This window comes from Loxodonta africana, unplaced genomic scaffold, assembly GCF_030014295.1.
Source record: "Loxodonta africana isolate mLoxAfr1 unplaced genomic scaffold, mLoxAfr1.hap2 scaffold_34, whole genome shotgun sequence".
NCBI classification, from domain to species: Eukaryota; Metazoa; Chordata; class Mammalia; order Proboscidea; family Elephantidae; genus Loxodonta; species Loxodonta africana.
This window is the reverse complement of record NW_026975055.1, coordinates 2,694,470-2,720,733: the sequence shown is the minus strand read 5'-3', so window position 1 is coordinate 2,720,733 and position 26,264 is coordinate 2,694,470. Positions and strand designations below refer to the sequence as shown.

Here is a 26,264-nt window from a genome sequence, read left to right as displayed (position 1 = left end):
CTTGTGGGCAGATGCAACCTCTCCGGCGATGAATAATCCCGCTGCTGCTTTGTTTGCTGAAAACCTCCCCCCGCCAACTCGGATGGGCAGAGAACATTCACCCACATCTGCCAGGGGCCTTTCCTGGGACTAAAGATCCCAACCTGGTCTCAACGTCGTCACCCTCTCAGCACACACCTTTCCTGCACACATAATCCTGCCTTTCTCCGTCAGTGCCTTATCCTACTCGGAAACAAAGCATGCCGCTCAAATAGGCCGATGCCGGGGAAATTGAGGAGACACTGCCATTTTCCAAATTTTTGCTGTCTACATGTCCCCGCCCCCGGTGCAAGGCTGCGTATGTGGCCGGGCTCCGAAGGCAAGGCCGAAATCCTGGCAGCCTGGGCCCCGGCAGTCCAATGGTTTATGGACGTGGGGACACGGATGACCTGTTTGCCACATACAGGAGAAATCCTTGGGCCCTTCACTGGCTCGCCATTCAGCTCCACGACGTCCACTCCTGGCCCTGGCCTTCGGCCGGTGCCCCATTCAACGTGTGCTCAGGAGCCATGTTTCTCCACCCATCGCTATCATTCTGCCACCAGGGGATATGTGAGTGTGGGAGTCACCATTTGTCACTGGCAGCAGCGTCACAACTCACTAGACTTCCAGGGACCCGCAGACCTAGGCTGCCTTCTGCCTCAGGCAAGGTCCCGAATCCTTTATCCCAGATGCTGACACCTGGCCACTGGCCGACATTCATTTTGATCAACACAGAGGTCTGAGTGAGGGTCAGCAGGCCGGGTAGGTGAAGTGAAGGCCAGGTGGGCGGGACTAAGGCTTCTTTGCCATCACCATGGAGACAGTCTCCCCACCGGAAGAGTAGGCGCAGCTTATGATGGGCCTGGTGACAAGGCTCAGCCAATGGCAGAGATCCAGCCCGCCAGGCAGATGACACAGGGCCCTCCATTGTGACCCAGGACACCTAGTGGCCACAGGATTTGAGCACACCCTGGGAAAGGCTAGGCAGGCACAAGGGAGCCCCTGGTGCGGACTGCTTCAGGGCACTGGCACAGCAGGCCAGGGTCCAATTTTCCCACTTTCCTCAGGATATCAGTACGCAAGACATCCCCACTCAGCATCTCCTGCCTCTCTCTCTGTCTCTCTCTCTCTCTGTATGTGTTCATTCTCTGAAATCTCTTCCTTCTCCCCCCCAGGCGCTTCACAGCTTGGAGTGCCTGACAGAGTGTCTAGAGACGAAAGGGCAAAGGGGGAAGGCCTCTGGCTGTACTGGTTGCCCAAGGGCAGAGAAGATCTGGTAGTCTATCTGGAAGGACTAGGGAGTAGTGACTGATTGGGGAGCTACATCACGGGTGAACCCTGGCCGGGTGAAGCTTGTTGACACTCCGGAGACTACTAATTCCGCTGATAACATTGTATTCAAATACCCGGCTGAGTGCCATGGGCAGAAAACATTGACACATACCTGCCAGAGGCCTATCCTGGGTCTGAAGAGTCCACCCTGGTCTCCAGCGACTCATCATCTCAGCACACACTTTGCCGGCACACATGGAATCCGCCTCTCTCCAGGAATGCTTCTCCTGCTAGGAAACACAGGATGGCACTCAGCCAAAGGAGAACACAGGCAAAGTCAAATGAAGCCCGCATTTTCAAGATTTTGCTTCTGCTGGGCCACAGCCCCCGGTGGCACACTGCATGCGCGTCACTTCTCCAAAGACAAGGCCGAAATCCGGGCGTCCAGGGCCCCAGCAGTCCAGAGTCTGCGGATGGCGGCATACTCTGCAGATGGTGCCACCTATTTGCCAAGCACAGGACGGAGGCCTGTGCCCTAGACTGGCTCCGCTAGGGCTCCACGACCTCAGCTATTTTCCGAGACCTTTGACCCGTGCCCTCGTGAGTGTGTGATCTCTAGTTACACTTCTCCTCCGACCACTCTCAATCCGCCACCTGCGGATACCTGAGCGTGGAAATCTACATCTATCACTAGCTGCAGTGTCACAGGTCACTAGGTGTTTAGGCTCAGGCTGACCTTGGCTGTCTTCTGCCCGGGCAAGGAGCGAAATCCTTCAAAGGAAATGAGGACACGTGGTCACTGGCCGACATCCTTTCTTTCATCCACACGGCCGTCCAGATGAGGGTAAAGAGGCCACGTAGGCCAGGTGAAGGCTGAGTGCGGGGCCTAAGGCTTCTTCCCCAATCACCATGGAGACAGCCACCGGAAGGCTGGCCGGAACTTCTGACGGGGACGGGTCACAAACACTGAGCCAATAGGAGAAGTCCAGCCTAACCGGCCAGTTCTGCAGAGCCCTCCATGGTACCCATGGACACACAACAGGCCCTTGTGTCTTTGGCCACAAAATCGAGGGCACCAGGGAATAACTTCACAGTAGCCAATCCCTGATGCGGACACGTTCGACACACTGGGACAGCAGGCAGGTACCTCTTTACCACTTACGCTAGGATGTCAGTAGGCAAGGTGCCCTTCCTCAGCATCTATGGCCCCTCTCTGGATGTGTTCATTCAGAGGAATCTCTTCCTTCTACCCCTGAGACGCATCACAAGTATGAGGGGCCTGACAGAGAGCCTGGAGATGAAACGGCGGAGGCTTCTGGCTGGACCGCTTCCCCGTGGGTAGACAATAGCAGGTAGTCTCTCTGGAAGGTCTTAGCTTCTGTTGATTGACATGGGCAATACAGTAGGGGCGGTCCCTGGCCAGGTGGAGCTTGTGGGCAGATGCAACCTCTCCGGCGACGAATAATCCCGCTGCTGCTTTGTTTGCTGAAAACCTCCCCCCGCCAACTCGGATGGGCAGAGAACATTCACCCACACCTGCCAGGGGCCTTTCCTGGGACTAAAGATCCCAACCTGGTCTCAACGTCGTCACCCTCTCAGCACACACCTTTCCTGCACACATAATCCTGCCTTTCTCCGTCAGTGCCTTATCCTACTAGGAAACAAAGCATGCCGCTCAAATAGGCCGATGCCGGGGAAATCGAGGAGACACTGCCATTTTCCAAATTTTTGCTGTCTACATGTCCCCGCCTCCGGTGCAAGGCTGCGTATGTGGCCGGGCTCCGAAGGCAAGGCCGAAATCCTGGCAGCCTGGGCCCCGGCAGTCCAATGGTTTATGGACGTGGGGACACGGATGACCTGTTTGCCACATACAGGAGAAATCCTTGGGCCCTTCACTGGCTCGCCATTCAGCTCCACGACGTCCACTCCTGGCCCTGGCCTTCGGCCGGTGCCCCATTCAACGTGTGCTCAGGAGCCATGTTTCTCCACCCATCGCTATCATTCTGCCACCAGGGGATATGTGAGTGTGGGAGTCACCATTTGTCACTGGCAGCAGCGTCACAACTCACTAGACTTCCAGGGACCCGCAGACCTAGGCTGCCTTCTGCCTCAGGCAAGGTCCCGAATCCTTTATCCCAGATGCTGACACCTGGCCACTGGCCGACATTCATTTTGATCAACACAGAGGTCTGAGTGAGGGTCAGCAGGCCGGGTAGGTGAAGTGAAGGCCAGGTGGGCGGGACTAAGGCTTCTTTGCCATCACCATGGAGACAGTCTCCCCACCGGAAGAGTAGGCGCAGCTTATGATGGGCCTGGTGACAAGGCTCAGCCAATGGCAGAGATCCAGCCCGCCAGGCAGATGACACAGGGCCCTCCATTGTGACCCAGGACACCTAGTGGCCACAGGATTTGAGCACACCCTGGGAAAGGCTACGCAGGCACAAGGGAGCCCCTGGTGCGGACTGCTTCAGGGCATTGGCACAGCAGGCCAGGGTCCAATTTTCCCACTTTCCTCAGGATATCAGTACGCAAGACATCCCCACTCAGCATCTCCTGCCTCTCTCTCTGTCTCTCTCTCTCTCTGTATGTGTTCATTCTCTGAAATCTCTTCCTTCTCCCCCCCAGGCGCTTCACAGCTTGGAGTGCCTGACAGAGTGTCTAGAGACGAAAGAGCAAAGGGGGAAGGCCTCTGGCTGTACTGGTTGCCCAAGGGCAGAGAAGATCTGGTAGTCTATCTGGAAGGACTAGGGAGTAGTGATTGATTGGGGAGCTACATCACGGGTGAACCCTGGCCGGGTGAAGCTTGTTGACACGGGGCAGCCTCTCCGGAGACTACTAATTCCGCTGATAACATTGTATTCAAATACCCGGCTGAGTGCCATGGGCAGAAAACATTGACACATACCTGCCAGAGGCCTATCCTGGGTCTGAAAAGTCCACCCTGGTCTCCAGCGACTCATCATCTCAGCACACACTTTGCCGGCACACATGGAATCCGCCTCTCTCCAGGAATGCTTCTCCTGCTAGGAAACACAGGATGGCACTCAGCCAAAGGAGAACACAGGCAAAGTCAAATGAAGCCCGCATTTTCAAGATTTTGCTTCTGCTGGGCCACAGCCCCCGGTGGCACACTGCATGCGCGTCACTTCTCCAAAGACAAGGCCGAAATCCGGGCGTCCAGGGCCCCAGCAGTCCAGAGTCTGCGGATGGCGGCATACTCTGCAGATGGTGCCACCTATTTGCCAAGTACAGGACGGAGGCCTGTGCCCTAGACTGGCTCCGCTAGGGCTCCACGACCTCAGCTATTTTTCGAGACCTTTGACCCGTGCCCTCGTGAGTGTGTAATCTCTAGTTACACTTCTCCTCCGACCACTCTCAATCCGCCACCTGCGGATACCTGAGCGTGGAAATCTACATCTATCACTAGCTGCAGTGTCACAGGTCACTAGGTGTTTAGGCTCAGGCTGACCTTGGCTGTCTTCTGCCCAGGCAAGGAGCGAAATCCTTCAAAGGAAATGAGGACACGTGGTCACTGGCCGACATCCTTTAACCAACACTGAGTCCCTGGTCAGCATCCTGGTGTCCTGGCAAGAAGAGCCAGGCACCTCCAGGAGCATCTGGAGGAGGAGACAAGGGCTGAAGAGAGTGCCACACCTACTGGTGCTGCTACACATGTGGGAGACCGGGCTGCAGAGGGTGCAGGCATGGCCTGAAGGTCAAAGGAGAAGCATCTGAAGACGTGCTAGGCCTCTTAGGCTGAGAGAAGGAGGATGTCTGGACTGAAAATATGCACCCTTCAGGGAAGAATTTCATTCAGGCTTCTTAAACCCACCTCTCCTGGAAGATCCATCCTTTTAGCCTTGTGCCCCTTCCACGCTCCCTCTATTACATGGAGAGATCCAGCCCTAGAGCACCAAGGTGGAAGAAGGCCCAGGATAGCTGTCCGAAGACATGGGGTCCACTCAAAAGCTCCCCCTGCCAAGGAGAGAAGAGGACAAGACTCATCTGCAGATGAGGTCTCAGGGCCCTGAGAACGAACATAATGTTTGTAAGGAAAGAGAAAAGGGATTTCAGTGGGACATGGAAGTCTGAGAAAGAGCCTCTGGACAGATAGCTCTAAGGGAGGTGTGATTGTGAAGGTGGGCTGGTCACTGAGTTCTTTGTAGTACAAGGTACCAGACAGAAGCCAGACTCTGGGGGGAACCTGCCTGCCAGTGAGCAGTGGGCATAAAACCCTAAACCAATGAGAATCGAATCCCTTCCCAGCAGCTTCTGCACAGATCAGTGATGTTTGCTTGGTCTTTGTCTTCTCTGTGGTCTAACCTGATCTGTTCTGAGATCAGAGAGTTGGAATGGAAAAGCCTGACTGAGATGAAACGAGCAAAGAGAAGACAAGGCCTCCTAAATCTGGTGAAGACAGAACACAGATAATCAAAGGTGAGGATGGGAAGAAACAGATTGAGTTCCAAGTCCAATCCACAGTATCCCAGGGCCTGGGAATCCCTGGAAGTGCCAGAGGTGTGTACTCCCTGGGAGATGTGACGCCAAGTGTCAGAGGAAGCCCTGTGGAGCAAGGAAGGGAGGGCAGGGCCTCTAGGATGGGCACTTCCCTACAGGCTGCCCATGTGAATTTCTCAGAGTGACCGTGACAGATCCTGAGAGGGACAGTTTGAGGCAAAGGAAAGTAAGTTTTCTGAAGAAGGCTGAATTCCGCCTTCTCCTGACAATGAAACAGAAATCCCGTCCTGCTCAGAGGTACTGAGTAGGAGGGATTGTGAATTCCCATCCTGCACAGAGGTTGGCTGGGAAGTTCAACTGTCTAAAGACAATGTGGCCAAAGTCTTCTTTATCTTTCAAAGATATATCTTTAACTTCTTGCAAATTCAATCCTGGATAAAAGCCTAGAATATACAAGCGTGGGTTTTTCAGGAGAGCAACAAGGGGAGAAGGTGATAGTGGCATATCAGAGAAGGAGAACAATAGTCTAATGGTCCCCGTGTTACTTAATGAATCACACATGGTGTCCAGCATTCTTCCTTATCTGTAGACATGTAAATGCAGTAGATGTTTGAGCAATAACTGAATTAATCCTCACAGAATTCTTTTTGGCCATTTCCAGGCATAGAGACCAGAAGAAGTCATTAGTTACAAGAGCAAGCAATAATTCGCTGGTCTGAATTTTGTTCAATTTCTGTGTTTGCCCTTCACAGATGGATAAAAGTCTCTGAATCTGGCATTGAAGACAGTGTTTTCTCTATTGTTATGGATTGAATAGTGTCCCCCAAAATATGTGTCAACCTGGCCAGACCCTGATTCCCAGTATTGTGTGGTTGTCCTGCATTTTGTGATCTGATGTGATTACTTATGTGTTGTAAATTCCAACCTCTGTGATGTTAATGAGGCAGGATTAGAGGCAGTTAGGTTAATGAGGGAGGACACAATCTACAGGATTAGGGTGAGTCTTGAGTCAGTCTCTTTTGACATACAAAGAGAAAAGTGAGCAGAAATGAGAGGGACCTCATACCACCAAGGAAGAAGTGCCTGAAGTGGAGCACGTCTTTTTGACCCAGTGTCCACACGCTGAGAATTTCCTAGGCCAGGGGAAGATAGATGACAAGGGCCTTCCCCCAGAGCCACAAACAGAGAAAGCTTTCTCCTAGAGCTGGTGCCCTGACTTCAAACTTCTTGCTTCTTAAACTGTGAGAGAATAAGCTTCTGTTTGTTAAAGCCATCCACTTGTGGTATCTCTGCTATAGCCACACTAGATAACTAAAAAACACATATATAAAATAGTCAAAACAGAAAAAAAGTTTCAAATACACACACATACACGTATGATGTTATTAACTTTAAAAGGTTTTACATTCTTATAACACATTTAACAATAGAGATTTGTATACAGAAGTTATAATAAGAGCCAGCCCCACATAAGTATATTGTACCAGCTCCCCTGAAGTGTCCAGTGTCCAAAGATACACATGTACCCTTTTACACACTGCTTTTTGCCGGGACACACGTAAGGACATTCATTTGTTTGTTTTTATGGAAATTAGGTCACACTCTACCCATGTTTTTCTCTGAATCACTCTTCACTTGACAATTTTTCATGGTTCCTCTAAATCAGCAGACATGGAAGAAGCACTCTTTTTGGTTCTTCTCATTTTTAACTCCCACCACTCTTCTGTCAGTTTGTTGTAGTGTGGTGGCTTGCATGTTGCTGTGATGTTAGAAGCTATGCCACCGGTATTTCAAATACCACCAGGTTCACCCATGGTAGACAGCTTTGAGTGGAGCTCTGGATTTAGACAGACTAGGAAAAAGGACCTAGTGATCTATTTCTAAAAAAAACTGGCCAGTGAAATCTTACAAATAGCACTGGAACACTGTCTGATTGAATGACAGAGGATAACCCCTTAGGTTGGAAGGCACTCAAAATACGAGTGGGGAAGAGCTACCTCCTCAAAGTAGATCCCACTTTAATGACATTTCCTGATGGGGCATAACTCATAATGAGAAGAAACTGATGCAAATATCCTTTAATAATCAGAATGTGGAATGAAGGAAGTATGAATCTAGGGAAATTGGAAGTCATCAAAAATGAAATGGAATGCATAAAGGTCAGTAATCCAAGGCATTAGTGAGCTGAAATAGCTTGGTTTTGGACATTTTAAACTAGACAATGATATGTTCTACTATGCCAGGATTGAGATACTAAAGAGAACGGCATCATATTCATCGATAAAAAGAACATATCAAGATCTTTTCTGAAGTACAACACTACAAGCAATAGGATAATATCCACAGGCCTACCAGGACGACCAGTTAATAAGACTATTATTCAAATTTACACACAAATCATGAATGTGAAAGATGAACAAGTTGAAGGTTTTTACCAAGTTATACAGTTTGAAACTGATCAAACGTGATGCATTGATCAATCATTTAGAATGCGAAGTTGAAAACAAAGCAGACAAATCAGCAGTTGGAAAATAAGGTATTGATGATAGAAATGACAATGAAGCTTACATGATAGAATTTGGCAAGACCAGTGACTTATTCATTGCACATACCTTTCATCAGGAACATAAACGGTGACTATACTTATGAACCATTCCAGGCAGAATAGACAGGAATCAAATTTGTGGAAGGTGATGATGGAGAAGGTCAATATCATGAGTCAGAATCAGGCCAGGGGCTGACTGCAGAACAGACGATCAGTTGCTCATATTCACGTTCAAGTTGAAGCTGAAGAAAATTAAAACAAGTCCATGAGTCAAAGTATGCCCTTGAGTATATCAAACCTGAATTTAGAGACCATCTCAAGAATAGATTTGATGCACTGCACACTAATGATCGATGACCAGATTAGTTGTGGGATGATAGCAAGGACATCATATATGAAAAAAACAAAAAGTCATTAGAAAGACAGGAAAGAAAGCAAACACCAAAGAGGATGTCACAAGAGACTCTGAATCTTGCTCTTGAATGTACAGTAGCTAAAGAGAATGGAAGGAAAAATAAAGTAAAAGAGCTCAATAGAATACCTGAAAGGGAAGCTGGAGAAGACAAAGTATGATAATATAATGTGAACAGATCTGGAGTTAGAAAACCAAAAGGGAAGAAAACACCTGGCATTTCTCAAGCTGAAAGAACTGAAGGAAATATTCAAGCCTCTAGGTGCAATACTGAACGATTCTATGGGCAAAATATCGAACAACACAGGAAACATCAAAAGAAGACGGAAGGAATACACAGACTCAATACACCAAAAAGAATTGGTCAACGTTCAACCATATCAGGAGGTAGCATAGGATCAAGAGCTGATGGTACTGAAGGAAGAACTCCAAGCTGCACTGAAGGCATTGGCAAAAAACACGGCTCCAGGAATTGATGGTGTACCAAATGAGATGTTTCAACACACGGACGCAGTGCTGAAGGCGCTCACTTGTCTATTCCAATATATTTGGAAGACAGCTACCTGACCAAATGACTGAAAGAGATCTATATGTGTGCCCATTCAAAGAGAGGTGGTCCAACGCAATACGGAAATTATCAAGCAATGTCATTAACATCAGACGCAAGAAAAATTTTGCTGAATATAATTTAAAAACAGTTGCAGCAGTGCACAGACAGGGAACTACCAAAAATTCAAGCTAGATTCAGAGGAAGACATGGAACATGGGATATTATTTCTGATGTCTGATGGATCTTGGCTGAAAGTAGAGAATATCAGTAAGATGTTTACCTATTTCTGTTTCCTATACAAGCACACTCAACTGTGCGGCTCATGACAAATTATGGATAGCTTAGCAAAGAATGGGAATCCCAGAACACTTAACTGTATTCATGCGGAATATGTACATAGACCAAGAGGCAGTCATTTGAGTAGGGCAAGGGGATACCGTGTGGTTTAAAATCAGAAAGTTATGTGTCATGGTGGTATCCTTTCACCATACTTACTCAATCTGTATGCTGAGCAAATAATCTGAGAAGCTGGTTTGTAAGAAGAACATGGCATTAGTTTTGGAGAAAGATTCACTAACAACCTATGATATGCAGCTGATACGACCTTGCTTGCTGAAAGTAAAGAGGACTTGAAGCAGTTACTGATGAACAGCAACCACTACAGCCTTCAGTATGGATTACACCTCAACATAAAGAAAACAAAAATTCTCACAACTGGACCAGTAAGCAACACCATGATAAACAGAGAAAATACTGAAGTCATCAAGCATTTCATTTAACTTGAATCCATAATCAATGCCCACAGAAGCAGCAGTCAAGAATTCAAACAATGTATTGCATTGGGCAAATCTATTGCAAAAGACCTCCTTAAAGTGTTGAGAAAGAAAGATGTCACTTTGAGGACTAAGGTGTGCCTGAGCAAAGCCATGATATTTTCTATCACCTCACATGCTTGAGCAAGTTAGACAATGAATACGGAAAACTAAAGAACTGATTCATTTAAAATATGGTGTTGGCAAAGAATACTGAATATACCATGGACTGCCAGAAGAATAAACAAATCCATCTTGGAAGAAGTACACCAAGAATGCACCTTAGAAGCAAGGATGGCGAGACTTCGTCTCACGTGCCTTGGACATATTTTCAGGAGGGACCTGTCCCAGGAGAGGCTCATCATGCTTGGAGAAGCTGAGGGTCAGAAAAAAAGAGGAAGGTGCTCAACAACATGAACTGACACAATGCCTGCAAGAATGGGCTCAAACATAGCAATGATTGTGAGGATGGTTCAGGATCAGGCGGTGTTTCATTCTGTTTTACACAGGATCGATGGCATCTAACAGCCACAACTAACATATGTATGCGTATATATATGTATGTGTGTGTGTGTGTGTGTGTGTATGTATATATATATATATACCCATTGCCGTCGAGTCGGTTCCAACTCATAGTGACCCTACAGGACAGAGTAGAACTGCCCCACAGAGTTCCCAAGGAGCGCCTGGTGGATTCGAACTGCTAACCTTTTGGTTAGCAGCTATAGCTATTAACCATTATGCGACTAGGGTTTCCATACACACACACACACAGAAACACACATATATATACACACACACTCATATATATGTGTGTGTGTATATATATATATATATATATGTTCTCTTCACTAGTTTTGCACCTCTAGAGATCCCAGGCTAAGACATTTGGTACCTACACTGGTTCTAGAGGAACCAAATCTTAAGGATGAGTTTTCTGAATTGATTCTCAAGTCTGGCTAATCTTAAAGGCACTGATAACTGTCTCCAGGAGTAAACAGGCTATTGTTAATCCATGGTGGAGGTGACAATAGAAATACGCAAAATACTACTACAACTGGATCAAATATTTGTGAGAGACAAGGCTCTGTCTGATTATATATTTGATACTTTTCTATAATTTTGTCAGCATAAGAATAATAAGGAAGCTGCTTGTTTGGTCCTGCTTTTGCTAGCCACACTGGTGAATGAAAGAAATGGACTCAAAGCTCAAGCACCACATACAAGATCTGAAAGCTGCCACTTGTGCCCAGAAAGAAAACCATATTTCTTATAGTAACAAGGCTAATGCTGCCAAAAATAAACTCAGATTCTTATCATTAGAGTGACTGAATTAAAGCGCCAGTTGAATATCCAACCTCAAATGGTGTCTGAAGTTAGAGTGAGGGCATTGATTGGGAAGAAATGGGATCCTGAAACTTGGGATGAGGACATATGGGCAGACAGTCAGAAAGCGGGGGACAATGAACCTCCAATTTCTGTTGAATCGCTCTTCCTAACAGAACCAGATCTTTTACTACCATCTGAAGAGATTCTCTAATTTTGCCTGCTAAGGCACCCTTCCCAGTAAAACAATTATCCCTTCCACCTCCATCTGATGAGATTACCCCAGCTGTGCCTGAAGTGTCTTGTTTGAGTTGTCTCCTGGGGTGGTGTCTGGGGCATTGCCTGGGGCATCACCTTAGGCAGATGCCTTATAAGACACGGCTGAACATCCCACTGCCACTGCCCATTTTTGCTTCTAGACCTATACCTAGGCTTCAGTCCCAACAAGCCCCAAAAGGTGAACTATAAAGTGTGACCCAGGAGAAGGTATGCTAAACTCCAAAAGAACTGCTTGATTTTTCTAATATATACATACAGAAACCTGGTGAATATGTGTGGGAATGGCTATTCCGGGTGTGGGATAATGGTGCAAGCAACATAAAGGTGGATTAGTCTGAGTTTATTGATATAGGCCCAGGAAGCATGGATTCTTCATTCAGTGTTTCAGCTTGAGAGGTTAGAAAAGGATCTCATAGTTTATTTGGTTGGTTTACTGAAGCATGGATTAAGTGGTGGCCTACAATAAATCAAGTGGAAATGGCAGATCTGCCATTGTATAATGTAGGAGAAGGTAACCAAAGGCTGAGGGAAATTGGCAGGTTAGAATGGATTTATTAGGCTGGACCCACAGACCCACACACGGAGTGCCCAGGGGGCTTTCTTTTTACCATAGCGGTGAGGTACAAATTTGGGAAGCAAGCCCCAGCTTTACTGAAGACTTCTGTGGTTGCTATTTTATGTAAGTAAGAGTCCACAGTGAGAACTGCCCTAACTGAATTAAGACACCTAACTACAATGCAGTTGACTGGAGCCCATGGTGGTAGCAGCCAAGTGGTGGCACTCAATCAACAAAGACAAGGTGGGTGTGGTTACCATAACAGACAGTAGAGTCAAAGCAGTAATCAGAATAGTCTGCTCGCATGGATTTATGGCATTGGCTACTTAGTCATAGTGTCCCTGGGAGTGAAAGAACTGGGAAATGTACATCTCCTGGTACCTAGTGTCTTAGACATCTAGTGCTCCTGTAACAGAAATACCACAAACGGATGACTTTAACAAAAAAAATTATTCCCTCACAGTCCAGGAGGCTCTATAAGTCCAAATTCAGGGTGCCAATTCCAGGGGAAGGCTTTTTTTCTCTGTCACTCTTAGGGGAAGGTCTTTGTCACCAATCTTCCCCTGGACAAGAAGGTTCTCAGCACAGGGATCCTAGGTCCAAAGGATGCACTGCTCCTGACACTTCTTTCTTGGTGGTACTGAGGTCCCCCTGTCTCTCTGCTCTTTTCTCTTTTATATCTCAAAAGAGATTGACTTAAAACACAACTTAATCTTGTAGATTGAGCCCTGCCTCCTTAACATAACTGCTTCAAATCCTCGCTCATTAACATCATAGAGGTAGGATTTACAATACATTGGAAAATCACACCAGCTGACAAAATGGTGGATAATCGCACAATAGTGGGAAGCATAGCCTAGTCAAGCTGATATATACATTTTGGGAAGACAGAATTTAATCCGTAACACCTAGTATGCAGCTATCGACCTGTTAATGCCTTTTTCTCCATACCTGTTTCGAAGTATCACCAGAAACAGTGTGCCTTCTCTCTGACCTAAGTATATAAGGACCAAATAATATAGAGGAATCTCTGTTACATTTTCTCCATCTTACCGTTATTTGGCCTCATAGGCAGACCCAGTCACTTAATTGCACGGCAGAATGAAGAGATTAAAGCCCCTACATTCTTGCCAGTGGACCAGGAAGGTAGCTGCTCAGACATCAGAGAGCCTCAGAGAGACAGAGAACAGGCGGCTCAAAAGAGGGATACCATAAAGTTGTTTTTCATACCCCCCCACCTCCCATAGTTGCATATGCTTTGCTCTGACCCTAAGAAGTAGATCAATCCTTTGAGAACTGCATTATGGGTTAGAACACCAACAAGGTCCCAGACTGAGTGACACTCCCATAGATTACATCCAAATATCACCGCAAAGTCTTCAAAATCTGAACCGACATCTGAGCCACAGCATACAGAAGGTGGGAAAGAACCTGCAGCCTGAACATAACTGGGTCAAGTGATTCCTAAAACAAACAACATCAACATTTTCTGTAAGTCTTGGAATCATAGACAAAAACTTTAAAAAGCTACTTTAACCACGCTCAAAGAAATAACAGGCACACCTTAGAAAAATAGAAAAATACATAGAAACCATTCACAAATGAAAATTTTAGACAGGAAAAATAGAAAAATAGAGATAAATAATTCACTTGATCAGCTCTACAGCGGAATGCTGTTGACAGACAAAAGGATCAATGAGATGAAAATAGTTCAACTGAAAATATCCAATCTGAAAAAAAAATGAACAGAGCCTCAAAAAAATCCAAAAATATCTAACATTTATTTATTGGAATTCCATAAGGTGTAGAGAAAATATGTGGTGTAGAAAAAAGTATCTGAAGAAATACTGGCTCAACACTTTCCCAATTTGTTGAAAGACATAAACTTACAGATTCAAGAAGCTCTGCAAACTCCAACAAGTTAAACTCACATAATTTTACGCCCAAATGCCTCACTGTCAATTGTGGAATAACAAGGACCAAGAAAGTATCTTCAAAGAAGCTAGAGAGAAAACAACTCATTTCACACAGGAAAAACAATTGGAATGACTCCGTATTCATCATCAGAAGCCATGGAGGCCAAAAGGCTGTGAAAACAACATTTTTTCAACACTAAAAGAAAAGAAACATTAACCCAGTGTTCTATAGGCTGTTATTTCCTTCATGAGTAAAGGAAAAATATTGACATTCTCAGGTGAAGGACGCTTAAGAGAATTCATCGCCACCAGACTTGTTCTAAATGAAACACTAAAGGAAGTTCTTCAGGTGGTAGACTTGGAATTTCAGGAATTATGGAAAGCAACAAAGTCGAAAGTACCTTCTGAAGTTCGCCCTTCAGCCAAAGATTAGACAGGTCTATAAAACAAACAGTAACACACGTGAAGAAAGTGTTTCTTAGTTCAATCGTGTGTATGAGACCAAAAGTGCAAAACCTGCCCAAAAGCACAGAAAAGAGGGCAGGATGGAACAGGAATCATGGCAGATGGAAACGGGGAACTGGAGCATAGAAGAGAATACTGACACATCATGAATATTGCCACCAATGTCACAAAACAATTGTGTATAAATGGCTGAACAAGAAAGTAATTTGCTCTGTAAAGTTTCAAGTAAAACACAATAAAAAATTTTTAAAAAGTGGTAGGTATCTGGGTAAACATATTATGCCAACCCTGCTGTCACTGCACAACACGGCGCAGGACTCCCCTCTTTGGAAAGACTTTCTAGCCTATTGGAAACACTTTGGAATATACTCTTGGTGGCAAATTAGTATTAGAGAATGGGATTAATTTTGAAAATATGAGATGTCTGTACTCATGTCTGGTGAATAAACTGGATAATAACATTTTCAGAGCGAAATGAGATGTTCTAACAGAAAAATAGGCCTGAATTCCCACGTGGGCCATGAGCCTACTACTCTGAAGGCCTTTCCCAGAGAGGCATTTCAGGCACTTCTAGAGCAGCAGGAGCACTGGGGAATGCATGTATCAACCTCCCCCAGGGCCTTCTCTGAGGGGTAAGTACCTGCTTTAGTACTGAGTTTAGTGGTTCATAAATAGTCATTCTGCATAAGGTCTTCGGGTTCAAGTCTGTAATCCAGCTGGGATTTCTGTGTGTGTTGCATCTCTGCATCAAAAGAACATACTTCTAGAAGCAGAATGCCAGGAGAGAGGCGGTTGGGCAGTTGGGGGCGGAGGGTGCTGCGCAGACAGGGGTGCCCAAGGGAGGCACAATATAGTCATTCTGCAGGAGGTCTAGTCATTCTGCATAAGAATTAGAATGCTTCTGTCAATGCATAATAGTTTACATGCAGGACATAAACAAAGTGACTGAAGGACAAAGTCGAATAGTAAACCAAGCCACTCCCCGTCAGTCCTTACCTGAGAGGGTCTTCACAAGGACTTCCGGGGATGGAGAAGGACACAGTAAACGCTGATTTATTTTACCTCTTCCTTCCTCAAGAAACAGGAACTGGTGTTAAGATGTCAGATGTCAAGCCCCAAACTCCTCTTCTGGTCTGTATTTAAGCTGTATAATAAAACTGGGAATCAGGCAATCAGCCGTGAGCAGACAGACCCAGGAGTATTCCCAGTGCCCCACATCTTTGAGCTCCAGTGAGATTCTGTTCTTAGTTATTACGTTAGCAGAGGAGCTGAAAGACTGAAATTCTGTGTTTTAAGGCAACTTGGGCTTCAAACAGTCACTTATTGCTAAAGTCGTATTTCTCTATGTTAGTTTATGATCCTTAACTCAAATCCGGAGTTTGGAGCTCATTTTGATAACTCCTCATTAGTCTGCATAGACTAGAGTCTGCTCACAGTCAGTGATGAGAATGGAGGAAACAAAGTCCCTAGCCCAGAGTAGGGACTGCTCCCCATATTTGGGGCAATGCCCCTGGGAAGCATTGGCGAGGTGCACTTTGGCCTCTGTGGCTTTGCCTTCTGCTCCTGGAATTGCACCCTGGGGGCCTCCATATGCAGACCCAGAGTCCCTGGGTGACCACAACTCCCGCCCTTCTGGGTCATCCTCCGGACACACATTGTGATATGCTTCCTGCCCTCCTTTCCAGCATAAGCTCTGCGATCACAAGTGGCAGAACCAGTTCTCAGGTCCAGACCCTAGACCTTGCCCTCCTTGGCCTTAGGCTTCCCCTAGTCCTGGTGGAACTTGCAAGCACCCGGCTGGGCGGGCTTGGGCCTGTCTCAAAAGGCTCATGGCGCACGCAGGTTCCACCTCCTTGGAGTCTGCGGGCTTGCGGTGGGCAGCCCGGCATCTCGTGCCTCCCTCGGGCGCCCCCTCTGAGCAGCAGCTCCCCTCCCCCTACCCCGCCAACCACCCAACAGTCTCACTGCCTGCTTTCTACTTCTAGAAGCACGTTCTTTTGATGCACACATGCAGCACAAACAGAAGCCCAGCTGGATTACAGACTTGAACCTGAAACGCACAACTTTAAAACTACTAGATTGGGGGAGGGGGTGTATTGGCAGTGAAAAAAGGAAAAAAAAAATAAGAAAAAGAACAATTACAAAAAAAGTATTAGAAGACTGTATCCTCACAATATGGACTCAAGAAGGCTGCGGATACACAACTGCGTAGATAGCATACTGTTGTCTCTTTCTTTGCAAATAAGTCTTAAATGAGGGAATTTGGTACCGGGAAGAGTTGCAGAGCCTGACTTTGGGGAAATCTGGGATTGATGAATTGGCTTGCATGAGGCTACAAGCCCTGATAATCAATATTTAAAGATGAGATTCGAGCACCCTAGAACATGCATCAGAATTTTTTCTAAGTAAATTAGCACCAGAAGATGCCTTTAACCACTAAATAAAGTGGGTCAGTAGTTCAACATCTCCCTACAAAGAAAACGGCAGACCTAGATCGTTTCCAGTCAGGTTCCAGCAAACATGCAAGAAACAGTCATTTTAATCTTGTACGTAGTCAACAGAGATTAGAAAATCATGAGATATTCCCCTAACTTGATCCTTAAGGCTAGTTTAAAATTGATAACAAACTAGAGAAGGATAGTAGAAGAAGAGTTAGAGGACAAGCACACTCAGTAACTGAGATGCAAAACCCTACGTAAGACGCCAAGCAAAGGAAATCCAGCAAAGTATAAACCACGTAACATGCCATGATCAAGGCGGTTGATTGTAGGCATACAAATTTGAGTGAACATTAAAGATTTAGTAATTTCATTCACCACATGCATAGGTGAAAGAAGAGAAGACATATCCTCACCTCAAGAGATGGGGGCAAAGCAGGTTGATAAAATCCAATCACACGGAGAGATAAGGGCTAGGAGCAAACATGGAACAGAAAAGGAGTTCCCGAACGTGGAAAACTACAACTAGCATGATAGTTCATGGTGACGTGTGGGACATTCTCTTTAAAATTAATAAACAATAAAATAAGGGTGCTTCTATCATTACTTTTATTAAACATTTAACACTGGAAGTGTAAGCTAGTACAAAAAAAGAAAAAGTATAAATGCTATTCATAGATTATAAGACTGTCTCCATTGAAAACTGTAGAAAATACTGGAATTAATAATAATCATAAATATAAAATAAATTGAAATTTCAATGCATCACCATCGAGCTGACTCTGTCATAACTCTTAGGTGAAAGCAAAGGACACTGATAGGGAAAGAGCAGGTTCGGGTGGGCTAGACCAAGGAGGGAAGAAAATTATTCTGCACTGGGCTGAACTTATAAGCACGGTTATGTGTGTTAGTTACCTAGTCCCTCCATAACAAAAAATATCACAACTAGATGGCTTTAAAGAACAGAAATTTACTTTCTCACGGTTTAGCAGGTAGTCGTTCGAATTCAGGGCATGGCTGTAGTGGGAGGTCCTTCCTTGTCTACCTCAGCTTCTAGTAGATGCCAGCAATCATTTGTGTTCCTGGCCTTCTAGAAGCATCTGTCTTCTTTGTCTGTCTTCCTTTTCACCTGTTTGTGTCTGTGTGTGTTCTGCTCCTTTTATAACTAAGAAGAGTTAGGCTTAGGACCCACCCTACATTGGTATGACCTCATTCACATAATAAAAGCAGGCCCCCTCTTTCCTAACAAGGTCAGATTTACAGGTACCGGGGTTAGGATTTCCACATACATTTTGGAGGGACACAATTCAATCCCTAACAGTCGACTTACCAGATACTCTGGATTGAGAGTACTCGCATGAACAGCTGAGAGTGGTTCCAATTCTTTGCTACATTCGTTGGCTGAAACTTGTCTCAATGGTCATCCATAGGAATGCTGGAGCAATTTATTGTGTAGGACCTAGCCAACCATTCCTAATCACGTCCATTGTGTGGAAAAACACACAATCCCATCACTGAAGCCTTGAGAAATTCATCGATAAGAATGGAATGGTGGTTGGAACCAAGAATTGTTTCATAGCCTAGATAACATGGTGTGGGTGTTAGATATTCACATGGAGATGTCAGGTAATAAAACTTCACCCCACATGGGGATGTCAAGAATAATACCAACAGCTAATGTTCATTGAGTACCTACACTGGTGCCAGGCACTCCTGTGCTTTTCCTTTCATGTTTGCTTTTCATGATGGCCATATGAGGAATGTATCATTATAATGCATAAAGAGGTCAATACAGAGAGTTAGGCTGACATTTCAATATATGAGTCTGGACCCAGGAGGAGTTTGAATGGATGGAGGTATAAACCTCACGTCCTTAGCTACAAATAGACAGCAGTAAACTCACTGAGGCATCCTACAGGGAGGGTGTCAATAGAGAGAGGAGCAGGCACCAAGCCCAAGGGTACTCTGGTATCTAGAAGCCTGCCAGGTGAACAGCAGCCAACAAGCCTCTCTGAAGTCCAGTGTGGTTCCTGGAGGGTTGTCTGTCCTTGCTCTCAGCTGCATTTCCCCAGTGCTCCTCCCACCTGCACTGGGTTGTCCCCTTCATGAGGACAGGGACAGTGTGTACCTTTCACCACTGTATCTGCATAACATAGACTATTTCTGGCCCATGGAATATACTGACTGAATGAAAAATAAACAAATGATAAGGACGTAAAATGCTTCGTAGTTGATACCTTGGGATACATTAAGGGGCTTCATGAGTAAGAGGGAGAAAAACTGATCAGGGCTGCTTCTGAGACCATCTCTTAGGCGTAAAGAGTGTTAAACAATAATTAAACAAAGAGATTTAATGGCAGAGATGTATGTTAAAAAGATGTAAGTATACATTGAAGATTACTAGAAACATGCACATTTATTATTGCAACTATAGTTCAAATTGTTAAAAAACATATACTACATGCACACAGAATATTATAAAGTAATTTAATGCCCTCATTAAAAAAAAACAAAAAAAATTTATCATGAGAAAAGACTAATGATGAATGAAAATATCAGGATATAATATCTGTGTTAATGTACATAAATGTGTGTGCTAATACACACATAAAACCAGTTGCCACTGAGTCAGTTCTGATTCATGATGACGCCAGTGTGCCAGAGTAGAACTGTACTCCATAGGGGTTTCAGTGGCTGGGTTTTCGGAAGTAGGCTGCCAGACCTCTCTTTCACAGCAATTCTGGGTGGACCTGAACTCCAACTTTCTGTCAGCAGCTCAAGATATTAACCATTTGCATCAACCAGAGACTCTAATACGCATACATGCCAATGTAAGTAAGATAACAGACATATCGGAACGTTAATAATTTATTCTATGCATTACGTATGTTTTCTTGTTATTTATTGCATATTTTCCCATTGCTTCCAAGTTTTTGAGGAATAGAATGTACTTCTGGAAAAATTCATGAGAGATTTTTAAGTAATGAAATAATTAACAGAAACAGAATGAGTAAATCTGTGGCAAGGCAGCCCATGAACCCAAGATTACAGTAACACTGGTATGAAAAGGAGAATTGTGGAGTCCTGAAGCTCAGTGGTCCCATGCATGCATCAGGAAAGAGGGAAGAGCAAATAAACGAGGAGAAAATACAGTGAGCCAGAGGAGTGGGAGCCCTCTGTTGTGGGCACAGTTTTCTCATGAAACTTTAGATGGACACAACGGGTGGGATTATCCACTTCCATCACAGAAACATTTTTATTACCCTTGATTTTAACGGAACTATGTTATAAAAACAAATGATAAAATAAAGTATAATAAAAGAATAAATCTCATAGTGGACTACTATCATTTTCCCCAGCCACTGAGGAGGGCAGGAGACACACACGGGAAAGAAGATGGAGCAGTGTGAAGAATCATGCTTAGTGAGGAGGGGAGTGTTTCTGAGACAGGCCTTACCTGCTACCACCTAGGGAAGTAGGCAGCCGTGCAGGACCAACTGGAAGAAATGGCACATTATTTCTGAGACCTACTCCAGCTCATAACAAATTATGGATAACATGGGGAAGAATGAGATTTCCAGGACACTTAATTGTTCTCATGAGAAACCTGTACATAGAAAAAGAGGCAGTCATCTAAACAGAACAAGGAATACTGCATGGTTTTAAGTCAAGAAAGGTGTGCATCTCCATTGTATCCTTTCACCATACCTATTCGACCTGTATGATGAGCAAATAATCCGAGAAGCTGGACTGTCTGAAGAAGAATAAGGCGTCAGGATTGGAGGAAGACTCATTAATAACCTGAGATATGCAGATGATACAATCTCGCTTGTTGAAAGTGAAGAGGCCTTAAAGCATTTACTGAAGAAAATCAAAGACTACAGACCAACAGCCTAACAACAGGACCAATAAGCAACATCATGACAACGGAGAAAATGTTGACATCACTAAGGGCTTCATTTTACTTGGATCCACAATAAACACCCACGGAAGCAGCAGTCAAGAAATCAAACGACACATTGCATTGGGCAAATCTGCTGCCAGAGACCTCTTTAAAGTGTTCAAATGCACAGATGTCACCTTGAAAACTAATGTGCGCCTGACTCAAGCCATGGTGTTTTCAGTCACCTCATACGCACACGAAAGGTGGGCAATGAATAAGGAAGACTAAAGAAAAATTGAAGGCACTGAATTACGGTATTTGCAAAGAATATTGAATATACCACGGACTGCCAAAAGAATGAACAAATCTGTCTTGAAAGAAGTACAGCCAGAATATTCCTTAGAAGCAAGAATGGCGAGGCTTCATCTCACATATTTTGGACATGTTGTCAGGAGAGATCGGTCCCTGGAGAAGAAAGTCATACTTGATAACAAGTGGCCACAACAACCGGCTCAAACATAACGACGACTGTGAAGGCGACAATAGGTAGTTTAACATACATTTTGACCCATACGAATTAAAATTTAAACAATTATTTCATGCCTTTTTGTAGCGGTTTCAGAATATACAATTAAAATAAATGTAAACAATTAATAGAAAAAATCTCTGAAAATAACATTTAATTTTTTAAAGTCACTGCTCCATAGCCCAAATCTAAATGGCTTGATATAAAGCACTGGTATTTGTGATTCACAAAAAGCAGGTACCAATTCCTGAACAAGAACTGAAGTGACAGGAGAAACTCCCCATGCTGTTAGAGCCCTGAGTATGGGCCCTAATCCAATAATCTGTCCTCATTAATTCCTTTTCATTTCATCTCTGTGAAAGAGGGGAGGGAGAAGGTGAGAGAGGGTTACATGTGCCTATTCTGTTCTTTAGCATCTAGTTCACTGCCAGGAACAACTATTCATAACAGGCTACAAAACATTAAAGTACAAATAAGGAGGAAAACCTCCTAGTATATATATGTATTAGGTGGCACAAAGAGTTAAGTGCTCAGCTACTAACTGAAAGGTTGGCAGTTTAAATCCACTCAGTTGCCTTGGAAGAAAGGCCTGGCAATCTACCTCCAAATGGTCACAGCTATTGAAAACCGTATGGAGGGCAGTTCTACTCTGAAAACTCACGGGGTCGTCATGAGTGAAAATCTACTCAACGGCAAGTGGATTGGTAATCTATATATGGCATAAATGTTCGGAAAATTAGTTTCTGAACATATACACGGCATACAGAATACACTGCACATTAGTATTATGTGCCAAAACCCACTGTCATCAAGTCGATTCTAACTCATAGTGACCCCAAAGGACAGAGTAAAACTGCCCCATAGGGTTTCCAAGGCTGTAAGTCTTCACTGAAGCAGACTGCCACATCTGTCTCCTGCAGAGAGGCTGGTGGGTTCGAACCACTGACCTTTCAGTTAACAGCCAAGTTCTTTAGCCACACAGCCGCTAGGGCTCACTGCTGTCATGTACAGTGATTACATAAGCAAATTCTGAAACAAACTGCCTGGGTTTAAATCCTAACTCAATCTATCAGCTGGTTGATCTGGGAATGTTACTTTATCTCTCACTGCCTCAGTTTCCCATTTCTAAAATGGGTCTTATTCAAAAGGTTGTTACGCAGGTTAAATAAAACACACAAGGCACTTAGAAAAAGGCCTTACACACAGAATGAACACAATAAATGTTAGCTTTCATAATTATTAAGGGAATACAAACAGCTTAGTTGAAGAAACTTCCATTGAGAAATAGTTGCGTTCCAAAATTCATGTGTAAAGTCATTTACATCAACTGTTAAAGTTGTATGTTTAGATTCAAGTGATTACTGAGGTGTGTTATGATCTTGAACAGAGTTCAGGGGACTATACAGGCTGACTCTGCATGCCCTTCTCCTGCACATCCATTCCATCTCCCTTGGAGCCCAGACATCATGTTATCAATTAAACCCCTCCCACACTGGTGGTGTACTGTTTAAGAGCTATGGCTGCTAACCAAAAGGTCATCAGTTCAAATCCACCAGGCGCTCCTTGCAAAGTCTATGGCACAGTTCTGCTCTGCCCTATTGGGCCGCTATGAGTTGGAATAGACTCAGTGGCAATGGGTTTTTAATGGGTATGAGTTAACTGTTCAGTGCTTAAAGACATACCCAAAGCAACCACGAACACAAAAGTATAGTAAAAAGTTCTTATTTCAGAATAGCAACACCTTTTTCTAACACAGTGGTGAATTAGGGTGGACTGTGGATCAAGAGGAGGCCTGGTGGCATAGTGGTTAAGAGCTCAGCTGCTAACCAAAAGGTCAGCAGTTCGAATGCACCAACTAGTCCTTGGAAACTCTATGAGGTAGTTCTACTCTATGCTATAGGGTCTCTATGAGTTAATATCAACTAGGGTCTGTACGGGTTGGAATCAACTTGATGGTGACAAGTTTGATTTGGTTTGGATTAAATTATGACCCTAAAAAACGTGTGTTTCAACTTGGTTAGGCCATGATTCCCACTATTGCCTAGTTGTCCTTCATTTTGTGATTGTAATTTTACTGTAAGAGGATTAGGGTGGGATTGTAACACCACCCTCACTCAGGTCACCTTTCCCTGAGGTGTGGCCTGCACCACCTTTTATCTCGCAAGAGGTAAAAGGAAAGGGAAGCAAGCGGAGAGTTGGGGTCCTCAGACTATCAAGAAAGCAGCACCAGGAGCAGAGCATGTCCTCTGGACCCAGGGTCCCTGCACCTGAGAAGCTCCTTGACCATGGGAAGGATAAGGACAAGGACCTTCTTCCAGAGCCGAAAGAGAGAGAAAACTTTCCCTTAGAGCTGATGCCTTGGACTATTAGCCTACTTTAATGCGAGGTATTAAATTTCTCTCGGTTAAAGCCATCCACTCATGGTATTTCTGTTATGGCAGCACTAGATGATGAAGACAGTGGGTAAAGGTGGAAGGGGTGGATGAAGGACAAAAAAAGAAAAATGGACAACAAGAGAAATATAAGAATTCAGAGAACTGTGAAAATTTAATTCCTGAATATACTTTCTTTCTCCTCCCTGTAACTGTAAGGACTTTTCTCATATACAGCATATATAAGTAAATCCTTGCAATATTTAAAACACTTAGATTTTTGTAAAACTCATTCTCTGAAAACTCATGGTGGCCCCATTAATTTCTAGCTTAAAAACAACTCAGAACTAAAAAGAAGCATAAATAAATAAATAAAGGCACTGCTGTCATTTGCGGGTGATGTTCTTTTCCTGCTATCCACAACCCACACACTTGGGAGTTAATTTTCCAGGGTCAGTGTTCACAGACCATCCTCTTTCTCTCACCACCACCCCACCACCCTTAATTATTTAGAAAAGGCAGGGCCAGTCAGTGCTCCAAACATCAAGATTTCTCTCTAAAATGCCAACTCGCACTTGGGGAGCAGGCTACATTCTCAGCTATCAGCAATTCCACTAGCCCCTGCAGATAAGGAACATGTCTCCACTGAACTGTTCGTTGTAATTAAAAAAACAAAAAAAGTAAAAAACTGTTTCTTAAAACCAGAAAAAAAAAAAAAAAAAACAGGCATTTCCCTATTACCCACCCACCCCACTCTCCCACACCGAGTGCTCCCCTCACCACACACACACTCAAATATTTCCTACCAAGGGTGTGTCCCAAGCTCGGGGTCTGGCTCCGCTCTTCTTTTACACCTCTTGGAGGCCTCTGGAGAAACCATACCTTTGGTTGGCAATTCCCTGAACCCTGCCTATTTAAGCTGGCACTTATTCAAAAAGGCAGGTGAGTCTTCAAGTCAGGTTTTTAAAAGGAGTTTAAGAGGAGCCAGGTGATATGCCTACTCACCCTCAAGTTTCTCAAAGGTAATAATTTCTTGAGATGTTTACAATGTCTCAACTATGGGTTAATTAAATCCCTTAGGATGGTGGGCATAGGAAAATCCTGCATCTCAATGCCCCCCACTTTGAAAAAAAAGAGGGGGAATCTCCAAAATTACAAATTTGAATTTCTACATACTTGATTGAACTAAGGAGTAAGTTCCTCATGTGTGTTATTCTTGGTTTGAGCTTGGTGGTGCAGTGGTTAAGAGCTCAGCTGCTAACCAAAAGGTCTGCTGTTTGAATCCAACAGCTGCTCCTTAGAAACCGTATGGGGTAGTTCTACTCCGTCCTATAGGGTTGCTAAGAGTCAGAATTCACTGGATGGCAATTGGTTTGTTTGTTTTTCAATCTTTGGCTGAAAGGTAGACTTTGTTATCAATTTATTAAATCAACTGGTAATTTGCTGGATATTTCTCATACAGGAACTTATGATGTCTTCAAATCCAGCCAATCAGGTTTAGGAAGAGAGAAACTTCTCTACCTTAGCCTCCCTGCCACTCCCACACCTTTTTCATTGATTTCCATGCCCTGTTTAAGTAACATCACTCCTCACTTCTCACTGTCTAGGTTATCTGAGCCAATTCATGGCAGTCAATTCCACCTGAGCCCTAGGATACCCTCATTTACATACTCTGCCCTGTTCCTTCACCAATGGCTGACCTCACATCTCCCCTTGAATGTCTACTAGGCATCTCAAACTTAATGTGGTTCAAATAAAATTCTTCGTCCAAGTGTCTTATCTACCTCCCAGTCTTCCTTATCTCAGCAAATGTTCTCACTATCCTCTGGATTGTTCAGGACAAAAACCTAGAAATCATCCTTGATTTCTCTCCTTTATTCAAATCTTGCATCCAATCCATTGACACATATTCTGGACTCTTGGAGCTACCTTAAAATAAATCCTGACTCTATCCACTTCTCACTACCTCCACCTTACAGCCACCATCATCTCTTGGTGAAAACTGGACTCCGTGCCACCGATCTTCCCTCTTACAGTCTACATAACAGCATCACCTCAGTGCCTTCTCATGGCAATTAGGAAAAATTCCCAAATCCTTCCCATGGTCTTTCATGATGCGGGGCTTGCCCACCATACTAACCTCATTTCCTAACAGTCTTCCCTCGGTTCACTCCACACTAGCCATGACTTATTTCCTGAGCTTCCTCAAAACATGCCAGAACACTTGGTTATTAAAGGGCCTCAGAAACAACTCTTTCCTTTATTGGCAATATCCTCCCTCCAGAACTTCATACAGCTATTCTCTCCTTTGATATAGGTCAGTTATCTCCTCAAATATCCTGATCCCATAAGCCTTTACTAACTATTAATCTAAAACAGCTCACCCCACTCATTCCCTCACATGCAACTCTGTCTTATTTTCAAAATATTTAG

The 26,264-nt window shown here is 44.4% G+C and overlaps 1 long non-coding RNA gene across 2 annotated transcripts in view; it reads right to left on the bottom strand.

Annotated features, from left to right (window-relative positions):
* Window positions 1-6,846: 6,846 nt before the first annotated feature.
* The window catches only part of LOC135229523 (uncharacterized), a 52,370-nt gene continuing 32,952 nt past the window's right edge, over window positions 6,847-26,264 (bottom strand). The window contains exons 1-3 of one of the 2 annotated variants that reach the window (XR_010320209.1): window positions 15,609-20,281; window positions 15,253-15,491; window positions 6,847-8,538 (exon numbers count right to left, since the gene is read on the bottom strand). This is a non-coding gene — a long non-coding RNA (uncharacterized LOC135229523). Of the gene's footprint in view, window positions 8,539-15,252; window positions 20,282-26,264 lie in introns of those variants that run through there. The other variant, XR_010320208.1, reaches the window with a different exon arrangement.